Genomic DNA, 19,112 nt, shown 5'->3' with positions numbered 1-19,112 from the left:
GCAGTTACAGCTACTGATGTGGAGCTCTGTTGACTCCTTGCAGGCAAAGATGGATGGGAGATAAATTAACTGAGGCTCCATTTTCTGTGCAAATTAATTATAAATTAAGCACATACCTCTTTTCAGTGATGCATCCTAGGCTACATCTAGACTGCAAGCCTCTTTCGAAAAATAGTGTCCCCAACTCTCTGCCACCCCAACAATATTTCACATACTGGGTTTGTTGTCACACAACCAGTACTTTTGAAAAAGCAAGCCGCTTTTTCGAAAGAGAGCACCCAGGCAGGCAGGCTCGAAAAAGCACAGTTTGTATTACATAGCGCCTTTTCTTGAAAGAGCACTTTCGAAAAAAGGCGTTATTCCTTGTAAAATGATGTTTTCCGTGGTTGAAAAACCTGATGCATTCTTTCGATTTATTTTCAAAAGAACGTAGCAGCAGTCTAGATATGGGGAGTTTTTTTGAAAAAAGACCACTTTTTTCGAAAAAACCCTGTAGTCTAGACACACCTCAACTGTCCATTTCAAGTAGGGAAATGGGAAGGCAAAAGTGCATGGAGTGAATATGAATGTATTTTAAAAATTAGAGCCCATTTAAAAATCTCATGTCATAACTTTATTTCGTTCGACTCTGTACTTTAGTCAGTTGTGAAGTAAAGGGTTCCAGAAACATGTTTGGTGGAGTCATTACTTTTGCAAGCTGCAGAAAGCAAGAGGTGGTTTCCCATTAACACATAGGTCTGCTGGCTATTTGTAGAGGCTCATTCCTCAGTAGAAATGCATGTAATTATCATCATGGAGATGGGGGCTAAATCAAGCAAATTCTCTCTCCTGTCCTCTCCCTCATAAAAATGTCAGTTATGGGGACCTCCCCTCTTCGAGCTGCAACCATGAGTTACATAAGAACAGCCATACTGGGTCAGACAAAGGTACATCTAGCCTGGTATCCTGTCTTCCAACATTGGCCAATGCCAGATTCCCCAGAGCGATTGAACAGAACATGTAATCATCAAGTGATCCCTCTCCTCTCATCCCTTTCCTGCCGATAACAAATAGAGATTACCTTTCCTACCCATCCTGGCTAATAGCCATTGATGGACCTAACCTCCATGAATTTATCTAGTTCTTCTTTGAACCCTGTAAAAGCCCTGGTCTTCACAACATCTTCTGGCAAGGAGTTCCACAGGCTGAGTGCACTGAGTGAAGAAAAACTTCCTTTTGTTTGTTTTAAACCTGATGCGTATCAATTTCATTTGGTGACAGTTCATCCGTATATTGTAGGACCAAGTAAATAACTTTTCCTTATTCACTTTTTCGACACCAGTCATGATTTTATAGACCTCTATCATATCGCCCCTTAGTCTCCTCTTTTCTAAACTGAAAAGTCCCAGTCTTTTTAATCTCTCTTCATATGGGACCTGTTCCAAACCCCTAATCATTTTTGTTGCTCTTTTCTGAACCTTTTCCAATGCCAATATATCTCTTTTGAGATGAGGCGACCACATTTTTACACGGTATTCAATATGTGGGCATACCATGGATTTACAGAGAGGCAATAAGATATTCTCTGTCTTACTCTTTCAGGGTATGTCTATACTAGTTCGTTAGTTCGGGCTAGGTAGGCAAATGAAGGCAACTGAAGTTGCAAATGAAGCCCGGGATTTAAATATCCCGGGCTTCATTTGCATGTTCCCGGGCGCCGCCATTTTTAAATCCCCCTTAAGGGCTAGAAGCGGCAGTTAAACGTTAATTCGAACTAACTCCTTAGTTCGAATTAACTGTTACTCCTCGTGGAATGAAGTTAATTTGAACCAAGGAGTTAGTTCGAATTAACATTTAACTGCCGCGTCTAGCCGTGGGGCAGTTAGTACGGACTAACTCCGGTTGCCCTCATTTGCCTACCTAGCCTGAACTAACGAGCTAGTGTAGAAATAACCTCACTCTTTTTTAATGATTCCTAACATTCTGTTTACTTTTTGACTGCTGCTGCACATTTAGTGGATGTTTTCAGAGAACTATCCACAATGACTCCAAGATCACTCTCGAGTAGTTATAGCTAAATTAATCCGCGTTATTTTATATGTATAGTTGGGATTATTTTTTTCCAATGTGCATAACTATGCATATATCAACATTAAAACTCCTTTTTCCATTTTGTTGCCCAATCATGTAGTTTCCTGAGATCTTTTGGAAGCTCTTCACAATCTGCTTTGGTCTTAACTATCTTGAGCAGTTTGATATCATCTGCAAATTTTACCATCTCACTGTTTACCCTTTTCTCCAGATCATTTATAAATATGTTGAATAGGATTGGTCCCAGTACAGATCCTTGGGAGACACCACTAGTTACCTCTCTCCACTCAGAAAACTTACCATTTATTCCTATACTTTGTTTCCTGTCTTTTAACCAGTTATAAATCCATGAGAGAACCTTCCCTCTTATCTCATGACAACTTACTTTACTTATGAGTCTTTGGTGAAGGACCTTGTCAAAAGCTTTCTGGAAATCTAAAGTATACTATATTCACTGGTCCCTTTTGTCCACATGTTTGTTGACCCCCTCAAAGAACTCTAGTAGATTAGAAGGCATCATTTTCCCTTTACAGAAACCATGTTGACTTTTCCCCAACAAATTATATTCATCTATGTGTCTGACAATTTTATTCTTTACTATAGTTTCAACTAATTTGCCTGGTACAAATATTAAATTTACCAATCTGAAATTGCCAGGATCATCTCTGGAGGCCTTTTTAAATATTGGTGTCGTATTAGCTACCTTCCAGTCATTAGGTACAGAAGATGATTTAAAGGATAGGCCACAAACCACAGTTAATAGTTCCACAATTTCACATTTGAGTTCTTTCAGAACTCTTGAGCGAATGCCATCTGGTCCCGGTGACTTGTTACTGTTAAGTATATCAATTTGTTCCAAAACCTCCTCCCATGACACCTCAATCTGGGATAATTCTTCAGTTTTGTCATCTAAAAAGAATGAGTCAAGTTTGAGAATCTCCCTAACATCCTCAGCCAGGAAGACCAAAGCCAAGAATCCATTTAGTTCCTCCACAATTATCTTATCGTCTTTGAGTGCTCCTTTACCATCTTGATCGTCCAGTGGCCCCACTGGTTGTTTAGCAGGCTTCCTGCTTCTGACGTACTTAAAAAAACATTTTGCTATTACTTTTTGAGTTTTTGGCTAGCTGTTCTTCAAATTCCTTTTTGGCTTATTATATTTATACACTTATTTCAAATCTCTTCTTAGCCATACCATCTGAAGGTAGTTGAAGGGAATATAAACAATATTCCTGATGCTGATTCTCCAAATCTTTTATCTACAGCAGAGATTTATATTGGTGCAAAGTGACTGCAAAATGCAACCAGGCCCAACTGGTAATATTGACACCCATGTTGCTCTTGTGCAGTGACTGCACAAAGGGGTACATCTCCACTGCCCACACCAATGTGTCCAGAACTTTGTTTATGCAGAAAATTTGTGAGAAAAAGGAATGGAGGTTTCCTCTCAAGCAGCAGTAGAAGAATCCTGTACTGTGTCTTAGCCAGGACCATGACATCCTGAATCACTGCAAGGATCTACTTATTGCACCCACAGCTCTGTCAGCACAAAGCAGCTTCTATTCCCCAATGCTAGAATAATTTCAACTTGTTCCTGTTAACCAGGACCCCCAAACATCTAGAAGCACCTTAGAGTTATAGTTCTATCACCTCACCTGAGCTAGCACTGTCCTGGGAGCTCCACTCAAAGGAAGATGGAATCTTACAGTGTGCAGCCTTTGGGTTAGATAGTTAGTTAGTAAAGAAGTATATTGTATACCAGGTTTCAGACTCTCTCATGCATACGGCCCTGCAACTCATTCACCTCATCAACTCCAACAGCATGTGGCTCCCCATACACGGTCTGCTTATAACACAATGGATCCATGAGGCTTAAATGCCACCTTCTCCAGATATCCTTAGTACATCCACACATTTTTAGAGATTTTATTTGGGTTGTACCAAATCCAAAGGATCAGACTAAAATAACCAAAGAAAGTTAATTACTGAGACAGGTCAAAGCGTCTGGAAGGAAGGACATGGAAAAGACCAGGAAAGATCATGGAAAAAAACAGTAAGGAGCTTCAGGAAAAAAAAAATCAGGAGGAAGATTGCAGCAGGGGATGAGGGACAGAGAACTGTGAGAAGGAACACTGGAAAGAAGGGGGACAAATGGAAAGATGCCCTCTCATAATGTACCACAATCAGATACTCCCATAATGTGAACGTCTCTCATCAACCTGAGTGGAGACCATGGTGCATCATGGGAGATGTGGTCAAACAAGAAGTCTGGTCCATAGGGAAGAATGGGAACATGGTACACCACAATTACAACTCCTATGAGTCACTATTGTAGGATTTAAGTGAAGTATTTCAGTTTTCAAACAAAATATTTCACTTTTTTGCCAAAACCTCAGCATTTTCTATGGAAAAAAGTACATTTTCCAATCAGCTTTATTACTGAAGTTTTTTTGGGGGGGGGGGGGTTAAATTAGTTTCTAAGCATCTATTTAGTACATAGAATCCCTCCATTCTGCTTCCATTTCTGAGGCCCCATTTAGCCCCTTTGCCCCAGGCAAAAACAACAGGCCAGGATGCTCCCTCACTGAGGTCATTCCAAGATTCAGTTGCTGAAAGCTTGAAGGAAAAAAAAAAACAGTGCACCTTTCGCCTTCCCTGAAACCTAAACCCATCAGATCTCAGTAGGAAAATGTGATGAAATTCACTCTGCATTCAGTCTCTGTAAGCAAATAGCCCCACCGGAGCAGTATTGAGAAGGAGACTCCATAGCTCTCAACAGGTGGCACAAGCATTCTCCTTATTGTGGCATGGATGCCAAGGAGATAAAGTGCAATATTTTCTATATTCTGAATGCCATATTACTGGGAGACAGTGTGGTCTAGTACTCACAGCACTGGACCAGGAGTCAGGAGATCTGGATTCTATTTCCATCTCTGCCAATGGCCTGCTAGTCAAAGTTGGGCAAATCACTTCACATCTCTACGCCTCAATTATAATTTGAAAAATGCTTGGGGTTCCTCCGCTGAGAAGTATTATATGAGAGCTGGGTATTATTCTCCCACATATTGTGTTACATACAGAGATGGAAAATATCTATTTGTTATTCAGTCCACTTCTCACTGGTTCCTTTCAGTACATATTCTGGTGCTCTGTCCACTCAAGTTTCAACAGCTTCAACAAACAGGATTTCCATCATTTCCCATGGGAAATAATTCCCAAGCCTCAATACCCCCTTTCTTAGATTCATGTTACTAGGGCTAGTTACATTCCTCATCCTTCTCATGTTCCACCACAGAAATCCTTTCTTCCACTTTGGTGCTAATGGTCTTCAGATACCACCACTTTGGGGAACTACCTTTTACATCAATCTCTCCAAACCCATGAATCATTTTTTATTGTCTTCAGAATTTCCTTGCTTGTTCCAATATCTTTCTGGTGCTTTCCATCCATAGACATCAAAGAGCTTTGAACTGAATGCAACACTTCTGGGGAAGCAAATAGGCCTGGTTCTGATCCCACTTAAACCTATTTTACATTCACACAATTTAAATTCTAAAAATCAAAAAGGAGTCATAAAAAGTGGAAACTAGGTCACATTACAAAGGATGAATATAAGCAAACAACACAGGTATTCAGGGGAAGATTACAAAGGCAAAGGCACAAAATAAGCTAAATCTAGCTAAAGACACAAAGGGTAACAAGAGGATGTTCTATATATATTAGAAGCAAGAGAAAGACCAAGGACACAGTAGGCCCATTGCTCAGTGAAGAGGGAGAAACAACAACAGGAAACTCGGAAATGGCAGAGGTGCTTAATGACTTCTTTGTTTTGGTTTTTACCAAGAAGTTTGATGGTGACAGAATGCCTAACATAGTGAATGCTAGTGGAAATGGGGTAGGTTTAGAAGTTAAAATTTAAAAAGAGCAAGTTAAAAATTACTTAGAAAAATTAGATATATTTAAGTCACCACAGCCTGATGAAGTGCATCCTAGAATACTCAAAAAGCTGATAGAGGAGGTATCTGATCCTTTAGCTATCATATTTGAAAAATCATGGATGACAGGAGAGATTCCAGAAGACTGGAAAGGGGCAAATATAGTGCCCATCTATAAAAAGGGAAATAAGAACAACCCAAGAAACTACAGACCAGTCAGTTTAACTTCTGTGCCAGGGAAGATAATGGAGCAAGTAATTAAGGAATTCATCTGCAAACATCTAGAAGAAAATAAGATGATAGGTAACAGCCAGCATGGATTTGTAAAGAACAAATCACGTCAAACAAATCTGATAGCTTTCTTTAATAGAATAACAAGCTTTATGGATAAGGGAGAAGTGGTGGACGGGGTATACCTAGACTTTAATAAGGCATTTTACATGGTCTCGCTTAAACTTCTTATCAATAAACCTAGATGGGACTACTATAAGGTGGGTGCATAACTGGCTAAATAACCATTCTCAGGGTACGTCTACACTAGCTCGTTAGTTCGAGCTAGATAGGGTAATGAGGGCAAATGGAATTGCAAACAAAGCCCAGGATTTAAATATCCTGGGTTTCATTTGCATATTCCCGGGCGCCGCCATTTTTAAATCCCCCTTAGTCCAAACTCCGTGCCCGCAGCTATACGCGGCACAAAGTAGGTAGTTCGAAATAAAGATCCTAATTTGAACTACTGTTACTCCTCATTCCACGAGGAGTAATGGTAGTTTGAATTAGGATCTTTAATTCGAACTACCTACTCCGTGCCGCGTGTAGCCGCGGGCGTGGAGTTTGGACTAAGGGGGACTTAAAAATGGCGGTGCCCGGGAACATGCAAATGAAGCCCAGGATATTTAAATCCCGGGCTTCATTTGCAACTCCACTTGCCCTCATTACCCTACCTAGCTCAAACTAACAAGCTAGTGTAGACGTACCCTCAGAGAGTAGTTAATGACAGTTCACAATCATGCTGGAAGGGCATAACAAGTGAGGTTCCTCATGAGTCTGTTCTGGGACCAGTTCTGTTCAATATCTTCATCAATGATTAAGATGATGGCATAGAGAGTACACTTATTGGCTACGTCTACACTGGCCCCTTTTCCGAAAGGGGCATGCTAATTTTAAACTTCAGAATAGGGAAATCCGTGGGGGATTTAAATATCCCCCACGGGATTTAAATAAAGATGTCCGCCGCTTTTTTCCGGCTTGTAGATAAGTAGTACTTTGAAGTAGGAATAAGAGATCCTCCGGAATAGGGCTTTATTCTGGAGGATCGGACCAGTCTAGACGCTTTTTTCCGGCTTATCTACAAGCCGGAAAAAAGCGGCGGACATCTATATTTAAATCCCCCGCGGATTTCCCTATTCTGAAGTTTAAAATTAGCATGCCCCTTTCGGAAAAGGGGCCAGTGTAGACGCAGCCATTAAGTTTGCAGATGATACCAAGCTGGGAGGGGTTGCAAGTGCTTTGGCAGATGGGGCCAACATTAAAAATGATCTGGACAAACTAGAGAAATGGTCTGGTAAATAGGATGAAGTTTAATAAGGACAAATGCAAAGTACTCCCCTTAGGAAGGAACAATCAGTTCCACACATAGGCTGTGGCTGTGTCTACACTGCACCCCTTTTCCGGAAAAAGGATGCAGATGAGACAAGTCGGAATTGCAAATGAAGCGGGGGATTTAAATATCCCCCACTTCATTTGTATAAACATGGCTGCCGCTTTTTTCCGGCTCAGGGCTTTGCCAGAAAAAAGCGCCAGTCTAGACGGGGATCTTTCGGAAAATAAAGCCTTTTCCGAAAGGTCCCTTATTCCTTCTTAAAATCAGGAATAAGGGACCTTTCAGAAAAGGTTTATTTTCCGAAAGATCCCCGTCTAGACTGGTACTTTTTTCTGGCAAAGCCCCGAGCCGGAAAAAAGTGGCAGCCATGTTTATACAAATGAAGCGGGGGATATTTAAATCCCCCGCTTCATTTGCAATTCCGACTTGTCTCATCTGCATCACTTTTCCGGAAAAGAGGTACAGTGTAGACACAGCCATACAGAATGGGAAGCGACTGTCTAGGAATGAGTACTGCTGAAAGGGATCGAGGGGTCATAGTGGACCACAAGCTGAACATGAGTCAACAATGTGACATTGTTGCAAAAAAAGCAAACATGATTCTGGGATGCATTAACAGGAGTGTTGTGAGCATGACACTCGAAGTCATTCTTTCACTCTACTCTGTGCTGATTAGGCCTCACTTGGAGTATTGTGTCTAGTTCTGGGCACCACATTTCAAGAAAGATGTTGAGAAATTGGACATGGTCCAGAGAAGAGCAACAAAAATGATTAAAGGTCTAGAAAACATGAGCTGTCAGGGAAGACTGAGAAAACTGTGCTTGTTTAGTCTAGAAAAGAAAAGACTAAGAGAAGACAGGATAGCAGTTTTCAAGTATCTAAAAGAGTATTACAAGGAGCAGGGAGAAAAATTGTTCTCCTTGACCTCTGATGATAGAACCAGAAGCAATGTGCTTAAACTGCAGCAAGGGAGGTTTAGGTTGGACATTAGGGAAAATTTACTGTCAGGGTGGTTAAACACTGGAATAAATTGCCTAGGGAAGTTTTGGAATCTCCATCACTGGAGATATTTAAGAGCAGGTTGGCTAGACATCTATCAGGGATAGTCTCTAGACTGTGTCTGGTGCTGCCGTGAGGTCAGGGGACTGGACTCATTGACCTCTCAAGCTCCCTTCCAGTTCTAGTATTCTATGATTCTATTAATTCAGTTCTGTTTCTCCTGTTTTACAACATTTAACCAAGAGAATGTTTTCTATTTGAAGTGGATTGCTGTAGCTTACTATACAAGCAAACTGAGAGGTGTAATCTCTATAAATCACTTGGGGACTTTTCTGGATAACAAGCACTAGCCAGATATTTTTATTATGCATTGCATTTGGCTGCTGTGGAGCCAGTTGCAATATGATCAATTTGCCATTTGGACTATGGCCACAAGATTTTGTAGGTGGAGCTGTTGGGCAGTCCGGGGGTGGAGGAGCAAAGGAACAGAAAACTCCTGCCAGTACAAACAGATTTTATAATAGAAGTGGCAAAGAAAATTATTAAAAGCAGATGCAAGGGAAATTAAGCTATGTTTTAATGAAGCTACCCTTGCACGTTTTCCCTAGGATGAAAGCTCCACTTTAAGGGCAGTCAAGCTTTTTCAGAAAACAATATAACTGTTTCACAGCGTGTAGAATAACCTTTCTCCTGACTTTTCCCCCAGCTCCATAAGCCAGTCCCATTTGACAGAGCTGTGCAGACCACAGGGCTAATGTTTTGAACATAAAGAGAAATTCATCTGGGATGAAAGGAGGTTATCCACGGTTCTGTTTCCTGTGCTTTTCGCTCCCAACCCCCCATCTTAATATGAAATGTCTGCAGAGCTTTTAGAGGAGATTGGGGGTATATTATGATTAAACTTTTTTATTATTACCTGAATTTAAGCCAAAAAAATTACTAACCGCTATGTTCATAAAATTTAGTCCCAAGTCCAATTCATTCTGCTCATTGTGGCACTAAAACCAGTTAAAAGCAAAAGAAGCATAATGTTTGTTAGTGCACATGAAGTCTCTTTATTGCTCTGTACAGCCCAAGAAGGAATTTCCTGTGTGTGAAGCCAAATGCTGAGTGCTCAAGAATGTCCTCCCAGCTTTGTACAATGCAACAAACAGACCTGTTCAATATACTTTTATTTTTAGACTTGAAAAAAAGTGGTCTGTGTGTCCCTATATCTATAATAGAGAGGTGCATACATTATGGAAAACTATCAGGATAAAAGTCAGACATTAGGATTTAGATAAATAGCCATACACAGAGAAACCTTCAAAGGACCATTGCAAAAACATCCTGTAATAACTGAAATTCTGTTACCTGTTTTCAGTTGTCAGTAGTATAAGCAGAAGCACAAAAGATAGATCAATATACTTCCTAAAATGCAAATTGATGTGATTGATTTTAACTGACTCAATATGGTAAATCAATATTTAGGAACTGCAACATCACACTTTACAATGTCAAGAGACAGACCTATTAGAGTGCTTAGTGCATAGTCTCCTGACATGACAACTAATGGCTGGTTTGGAACTGCTAGGATTTATCATGTCAAGGGTTACTGAAAGGTGTTTTAGTTTTCACTTACTGACTTATCAGTCAGGCACACGTCTGAACAGCTAATGTGTCAATGCAGCTAACATCCTTATGATGGTATGGGGAGAGGAAGTTCGTATGCATGCAGAAATTGGTTTCCTAAATAAGTTAATTTGTTCTTTTCCATTTTATTTAAGAGTTGAAACAAAGGCCCCAGTCTACACATGCTCACCCACAAGAGTAACGTCAGACATGATTCACAAGGACAGCTCATGTGCATGATTGTTTACAGGATCAGGGCAAAAAAAAAAAACCCAATAAAAAACACTAACCCATGTTTCAAGCCTATACGCAGGAATTTCTGGGGGGAGGTGCGAGCCATAGGCGGGTCTGGTGGCTGCCCTGTCCCTGGGGCCCAACCAGACCCCTAACTTCGCTCCTGGGGAAAGAGGGAAATCAGTTACAGTCTTCCCCCAGCCTGCTGGAGCACAGGGGAGAGAGGCTGGGACAATGTGCTGCTCCTGCCATCCCGCAGACAGCCAGAGCATGGGGAGATGGAGGCTGGGGCAACACACTGCCCCAGCCTCATGCTTACTGGTAGGATCATACGGGGTGCATTCGCCCCCTTCTCATGCGCGCGCGCACATACACATACACACACACACACACACACACACACACACGCCTGTGATTGCATAACTAGCAGCTGTGGACAGTTTCCAGTTTTGAGACCTGATCCAACCAAAGCAGATCACATATGAGGAAGTCCAAGAGCTCCCAAGGACTTGTCAGCTATAAAGATAATGATAGATTGAAGACCAGGGGTGTTTTAGGCAGGAAAACCTGGAATTCTATTGGGCAGCAATAAGTACAAGGTAGACCCACAAAGGAACAGTAAAGCCACTTGAGTTTTGAAAGTGCAGAGTGCGTTTGAAACTGAACCCACTAACATTTATTTTGTTTTAAAATCAGCTTGTTTGGCTGATTGCAAGTCATGTCATCAGATGCATGAAGTGAGAGAAAAAGAAACAAATAGTACGGATACAAAGACGGGCATGTTACATCAGAGCTAATTCAATCAGGCTGGATGTGGATAAAAAGTGAGAATACCTCAAGTGGAAAATTACTTATTTTTCATTACTTATGGTAATGAGTGAGCCATTCCCAATCCCTATTCGGACCCATTCTTATGGTGTCAGATTTGCATAAGAAGTCCAGCTCAGCATTTTCATGTTGCAGCCTGATTTTGAAGGTTTTTTTGCTTGAGGATGGCAACTTTCAAGTCTGTAACTATGTCCACGGAGGCTGAAATGGTCTCCTACTGGTTTTTGCATGTTAATATACTTGATGTCTAATTTGTATCTATTTTTTTTTTTTTTGTCACTGTCATGATCATGAGGGTTAGCCAGCATCCTGGGGACTAAGGGATTAAATATGTCCCTTACCTAAACCAGGTGGCAGGTAGCCAATGGAAATGTAGGTAGGAATTTCAAACTGGGACAAAGGAATTTTGGGGTTTTCCCCTCCTTTGTCCTGAGTAGTTTTTCTCCATCTATTGAAGGGGACAGGATGTCTTCCTCTAAGAAAATACTCTTCGCAGTCTGTAAGTAGGATAAAGTTTAGATAAATCTGTTTTATTGTTTTATGATTTGGGAAATGGCATCTGATGTCTGTGCATTTAAAAATGGGTTTTGCTCTTCTTTGTAACTAAGTTCCTGGCCCATGGTACATTTCTCCGCCATGAGTATATTATTTTGTTATTTTTCCATCTAGTTATTATGCTTGCAACAGGAATATTGTGGTGATAATAAAAGTTCTTTCTCTTTCCTTTTTATTAACCTGGTATTGGTTAATGGTTGTGTCCTGGTTTGTACTTTAGGGGTGAGATTTCCCAAGTGTTCTTTCCCCGGATTTTTGTATCAATACTTAGGTGGTGGCAGCGGAGATTTTATTCCCAAAATCTAGGTTGTTAAGATTTTGGGGGGAAGTTTTATACCACAGCCCGGTAGATAAGATTTTGGGGTACTTTTGCTGGCTCCCACTTTTGCATTTATCGTGCCAGAGTGGGGAAGGAGCCATGATAATCACGTACAGACATTCTGATTTGTACATGACAGAGGGCATTGCTGGCACATGATGGCCTATATATCACATTGTAGATGTGCAGGTGAACGAGCCTTTGATGATATGGCTTTGATGTGGCTAGGTCCTAGGGTAGATATGTGGACAGAACTGGCAACAGGGTTTGTTACAGGGATTAGTTCCAGGGTTGACGTTTCTGTTGTGGGAAGTAAACGAGGATTGGGCTGCCTCACAAGGTCTGTCATTTATGATAGACTGTAGATGCTTGATCATGTGTTTGAGAGGTCTTAGCTGATGGCTGTAGGTAATGGCCAGTGGTGCTCTGATGCTTTCTTTGTTGGTCCTGTCCTGTAGTAGGTGACTTCAAAGTAGCCCCTTGCTCTATCAATCTGTTTCTTCACTTCCCCAGGTGGGGATATTGTAGTTTTAAGAATGTTTGATAGAGATCCTGTAGGTGTTTGTCTCTGTCTGAAAGACTGAAGCAAATGTGGATGTATCTTAGGGCTTGGCTATAGACAATGGATCATGTGATGTGTACTGGATCACAGCAGGAGGCACACAGATAAGAATAGTTGTCAGTAGACTTCCAGTTTAGGGAAGTGTTTATGCGATCATCACTTATTTGCACTGTAGTGACCAGGAAGTGGATCTCTTATGTGGAATGGTCCAGGCTGAGATTGATAGTGGGGTGGAAATCATTGAAATCCTGGTGGAATTCTTCAAAGGCTTCATGCCTATGGGTCCAGATGATGATGTCATCAATGTAGCACATGTAGAGGAGGTGCACTCAAGGACTAGAGCTAAGGAAGCATTGTTCTCAACATGCTAAAAATGTTGGCATATTGTGGGGCCGTATGGATACCCACAGCAGTGCCACTGACTTGAAGGTATAAATCATCGCCAAATCTGAAATGGTTGTAGGTAAGAATAAAGTCACAAAGCTCAGCAACCAGCTGTGCCCTGCCATCATGCATATAGAAGATTTGTTTGCAAGGGCTTGTGCACATTTTTCCAGTTGGGATCTTGGTAGATATACACAGTGTTCCCTGTGTTTTCCATTGATGTATGCGTGCAAATCACCTCAAAATCTCAAAGCAAACACTAATTTGAAACCTTCACATGTCAAGCTCATCATGTTACCTGAAATAGGTGAGTTTCAGGTTTTACTGTGATCGCTGAGCTCTAGAATTTATTCTCCCCCAAATTGACACATACATGAATGGGCAAGATACTAGGGGGAAGAGACGATTTGCTTAGCTTAAAATCAAATTCAGAAGGTTTAGAGGTTTATCTGAAATATACCCATCCCTCTTGCATCTGCACATCTGAATTGGAAATCTCTAGGATCAGTGTTTTTCAAGAGATGTCCAACAATTCTGACTTTGCCATGGCAGCCAGCAAGAAAAACACTGACTAAGGCTGTGTCTACACTAGCACTTTTGTTGGCTAAGGGTGTGAACACACACCCCTGACTGACATAAGTTTCATTGACAAAAGCACCAATGTAGACAGTGCTATGTTGGTGGAAATACTCTCCTGTTGACATAGCTATTGCCACATTTTTTTTAAACATAGAGATATACCATCTCATAGAGCTGGAAGGGACTTTGAGAGGTCATAGAGTCCAGTCCCCTACCCTCACAGCAGAGCCAAGTACCATCCCTGACAGATTTGCCCCAAATGGTCCCTCTAAAGGACTGAGCTCACAACCTTGGATTTAGCAGGCCAATGCTCAAACCACTGAGCTATCCCTCCTGCTGCTATTTAATTAAGCTGGCAGGCGATCTCTCTCCTGCAGGCATACAGCAGATACACAGGAGACCTTACAATGACCCAACTGCACTATACAACCATACCACTGTATGGTCCATAGTGTAGACAATCTAAATGAGCCAGGTTTTCCCAAGGCCCAGGCACTGAAGTGGAAATGAGGAGAGAGATTTTATTCACAGCCCCCTCATTATCTCTTCCTGGCTGTGGGCAGAACACTTAACCTGTCTCTGCTTCTGTTCATAAAATGGATACAATGATGCTTACCCACTTCTGTAAGGCAATTTGAGATCCTCAGACAAAAATCAGCAAGTTCTCCCGCTCTTTATATGATTTATCACAGAACCTCAAAGTGTCTAGTTCAAAAAAGCACAAATAAAGGCTCAAAACACTTTATTTTATCCAAACTAGCTTCTTTATGACAAGGGAACATATTCTTGATAGAGTGGTAGAAAAAACATGCTATTTATTTAACCCTACTTGAAACGATATTTGCATCTTTTAACCTCCACCTGTAATTTCTAAGAGCTTTGATAACACTGCTGCAAGCTTCCATTCCCATCCCCATGGAAACTGGTACTGAACTGCCAAAAATGGGACAGGGATAGGGTGCTTTAAATTAACCACTGTTTCAAAACAGGAAGGCTCTTTAAAAAAAAAAAAAGATCCGTTTCCATGGGCTCAGAAGTATTGCCGGCCTCTTGAGTGTTTGAAATCTTGTAAATTCCACAGGCACAGGTTGAGCCATGGAAAATACCATTTTTCTACCATGTTTCTACAGTAGTTAGAAATGGTGCGTCTGATTCTTCTCTCATGTATGCGGTTGTCAATCCGCAGTAACTCAGTTGAAGTCAGTGTTGCACCCGTGTAAAACAGCATCAACAGAGAATCTGACTATATGTGTTGACTTTGGAAGAAGATTGTTCTTTGTAAGGGAAGGAGGAAAAGAGGGAAGGGATTATTGCAACTTGAACACAACATTGTTATAAAAACAAGAAATGCAGAACATCCAGTAGCCTTATTATGTATTTGAAGGCAAGAACCAAGAATCTGAAACAGGGTACCCAAGCTGGGTATCTAACTGCATAATCACTTGCCCACTTGCATAATGCCATATCCAGGCCCGTATGCGGGGTGGGGGGAAGAGTGCAAAGGGTGTGAACATACCCCCCCGCGGTCCCTCTGGGACTGATTCCGGACAGGCTTAGGAAGGCTGGGGCAGCGCACTGGCCAATCCTCCCTTCCCCATGCTCCAGCTGGCCAGGGGAAGGCAGGGGCGGCGTGTTTCCCAAACCTTCTGCCCCCGGGCTCTGGGTCAGCCAACGGCCTGAGCCTCCCTCCCCCGTGTTCCAGGCTGGCCAGAGGAAGGCTGGGACAGTTCACTGCCTGAGTTGTCCACCCCCGTGCTCCAGGCCAGCCATGGGAAAGCTGGGGCTGATTCCCTTCGTCCTCCCTCAGAAGCAAGGCCGGGTGCAGGACTAGGCCACCATGGCAGAAGCAGGGCAGCCACCAGCCCCTCCCATAGCTCGGGCTGCTGCAGCCACAGCCCAGATAGACAGGGGCTGATTCTGTCCCAGCCCTCCTGAGCGCCCAGGGACTTTCTGGAGTGTTGATTTTCACTTGCGATATTACAGCAAAATCCCAGGAGGTGATTTCTATAAAACCTTTATTACTGTGTAAATTTTTAGTATGTTATAATAAAATCATTTTACCGATCACTGTTTCCACTCACATTTTTCATTAGCCTCTCTTATGCACACTGCTTGCATGACTATTTTGATCTTGTTTATATTTTAAAAAATTGTGGTCCAGATTTACAAAAAAAAAGTACCCTCCTCCCCCAGAAATTCCTGCGTACGGGCAGGAATCAATGCCATATCCAGGCCCGTATGGATATCTACAGGAATAATAGGAGAGTGCTAGTTATTTCTAGTGAATAAAGAAGGAACAAGGAGCAGGGAGATTAAGGTTTGATTCATTACTCTGACATGGACCTGAAGAAGAGTTCTGTATGAGTTCAGAAAGCTTGTCTGTTTCACCAACAGAAGGTGACTAAGAGATATTACCATACCCACCCTCTCTCATGACTTGTTTTATGGCTCTGGGAAAGTTACTTAACCCACCTGTTACTCATTTTCCCCATCTGGAAAAGAAAAATAAGAGGCACGTTGCTTACTTCATATGAAATCTTCAGATTGGAAGTGCAAAGTATTATTGTTGCACAACTCATCACTTCATGAGGTTAGAAGTTCTACCAAATCCAAAGGGATATTTTGATGTACAATTCCTTTGACAAAGGCTGCAGGCCAAATCTCAAAGTCCTCTCTCCATTTTTAGTTCAGCCCTTATATAAAGAACATTTCTTAGCAGAGAATATTCCCTGCAACATGACTTCAGGTCTTGGCCTTTTCTTTTGGTATTAAACAGCTAGATATAGTTCTCTTAGCCCTGGTCCACACTGGGGCTTTATTTCAAAATAACCCCCATTAGTTTGAATTTATTTGCAGAGCATCCACATTACCACGCCCATTATTTCAAAATAATGGTCCACTTATTTCAAAATCTGTTCTCCTGCTCTTCTTGAAGAATAACACTAAATTTGAAATAGTTTTTTTTTTAAATAGCGTTCACGTAGATGCTCCGGTGTTGCTATTTTGAAATAACTACTCTCCAGAGTAATTTGAATGAATTACTTCCTGAGGCTCTAAGTTGAGGTACCATGTCTTCATTAATGGAACCTGCATTGGACTAATTTCAAGGCTCTCTCATAGAAGGGAGAAAATATTTCGGTTTTGTAAAATCGGGAGTTAAATTGAATGTAGTTATTTTGAAATAATTTCCTAGTGTAGGCATGCCATATGGTAGTTCAAGCAGACACATGAAGATTATTTGCAGTAGCCTATACTGGAGTACACAATTACCTCTAATCTTTTCAGAGCATCAGGTCCTGCATAACTGTAATTACTCAAAATGCTAACAAGACAAACAAACATGACTACAACAATGCATGTAAATTCAGATTGTTCCCCAATGTAAGGAGTGTATGGAAAAGTCCAACTTTGATGCAATATTTGACAAAGAAAATGTTAGTGATAAATATGAATTACAGAGATGAGTATGAATTTAAAAATTAATCTGAATAAAAAGTTATTCATTTGGATCCTTCATTCTCATAATGGTGATTATTTTACTTCATGGTATTGCTGTTAAAACAAGTGATGACTCACAAAATCATGGGCATGACTTAAGTATATGAGCTTTCCACAACCAGAGAATGAGATCTGAAAGTAAGACATTGAAAATGGTTTGTTTTCCTATTATAAACATGGTTAACAAACTCAAAAAACGGTTGTATGAAAGTTGAGTCCTATTAGGATTAAAGAGTTAGAAAAGAAGTTGATTGTGGTTTCTTAAAATGGATAAGAAACACTATGTCAAACATTGTAGGAAGCTGTGCTTAGGGTGAGTGAATAATGCCTGATGGCTCTCATCCCCAGCCTGTGTTTTTGTCCCATCCTCTCCTCTTTGCCTTTTTTTTTTTTTTTTTTTTTTTTTGCAAGTCCCATCTCTGCTTGGTACTTCCTTTCTGACTTAATCTGCCATGCCTCCAACTATACTTTTCTCCTTAAGTCATTCCATCTTCATCTTCATTTGGGCAAGAAAGAGCATTAACAAAATTAGACATCAGAAAACCTTACTCAAAACAAACTCCCACACAGAAATCCTGCAAATGAGAGAAATGTTGAACATCATTGTTTACTCACATAGCATTTTGTGGCCTCTCATCTCTAACCATTCCTTTGGAAGTTCTTGGGATACATGACAAGCACTGTAGGGCAGAGGCTCTTTAGGGCAGGTACTTGTTTGTCAATAACACCTGGTTGGTGCTACACACACCAATTCTAATATATAAATAATAAAAGGTCAGAAGAAAAGCCTCCTTGCACAAGTTACATTAACTGGTAAACAAAATGCAAATACAGACAATTTTATCTCAGGCTGTATTTAAACATAGATCAATACTGGAGTCCTTACTCTTCTTTTGAGTTGTCCTTCTGGTAGAAAATTATATTGGCTTCACTGATTTCCTCCAGCATTTGGCCCCAGAAAATTATGCCTATGCAATTGACATTGGTCATCTATATCCTCTCAGCAAGGTTTCTAGCATCTGGTTGCAGAAGTCATTTTTCTGTGTCTCTTTTGATGTGGATCTTTTACAATGTGAGAAATATTTAATATGGTTTGTTATTAACTGGTAATCAATATGCATCAATGTCTTGCTCACCTATTCTTTCTAGGAGATAGTTTCTATTATTCCCATTGACTTGAATGGGGCCTCTTACACACTTCTGAGAGTTTGTCCTTCCTGAGTGTAGTATTTTATTTTGTTTTTCTTCTCCAAAAAACAAATTAAAAAAAGACACATCGGGGAAAATAAATTGTAATTAAAGAACAAAAAAATGAGCTGCTTTGGGTCATGTTTCATGTTCACATAAAGAAGAAACTGGATGAATAGTGAATGGGAAAGGATCTCTGTAATTGGAATCCTGCTGTTTTATGCAGGCCTGCACATCTGGAAGCAGGGAGGGGGGAATAAGAAACAGAGAAGTAGAAAATGCTGAAGGTGTCTCACTGGAGAAAACTGTGGAGTCAGGAAAGCCCACTGTCTGGTTTCTTAAGTTACAGAGAAAGTGAGCACTCAGCAAAGAAAAATCTTCGCAATGTCACCTCTCTCACCAGCTCCTTCCTAGTTCAGAAATCATCTTAATGCTTTTAAGCAACCCTTCAGCCCCCTGTATTACTTACTTTCTATAGAGGTATATGCTGCTTGCTCTCCTCTAGCAACCCCAACCAAAACAACAGTAGCACTTCTCTAGCAGGGAGGCTTTCTTTCTGCCAGCCTGCTAGTTACAGATTAATAAAAATAGGTCTGGGTTTACAGGGCAAGCCAGAAAGACACACTTATTCACCTATTTGTTGAAGAAACTCATTTGTTTCATTAAATAATCTATGGGTGCCTATACTGAAAAACAAGCTGTGAAGGTTTTATTAGTAAGAAGCACATCCTGTCCCTCGGCCAGGGC

The 19,112-nt window shown here is 41.0% G+C and overlaps 1 long non-coding RNA gene across 1 annotated transcript in view; it reads right to left on the bottom strand.

Moving 5' to 3' along the window:
- The window catches only part of LOC112547565 (uncharacterized), a 229,021-nt gene that overhangs the window by 52,220 nt on the left and 157,689 nt on the right, over positions 1-19,112 (bottom strand). The gene's annotated exons all lie outside the window — the stretch shown is intronic.

Source organism: Pelodiscus sinensis, chromosome 3 (genome assembly GCF_052426305.1).
Source record: "Pelodiscus sinensis isolate ZL-2025 chromosome 3, ASM5242630v1, whole genome shotgun sequence".
NCBI lineage: Eukaryota > Metazoa > Chordata > Testudines > Trionychidae > Pelodiscus > Pelodiscus sinensis.
The sequence above is the reverse complement of the archived record's forward strand: the minus strand, read 5'-3'. Positions and strand labels throughout refer to the sequence as shown.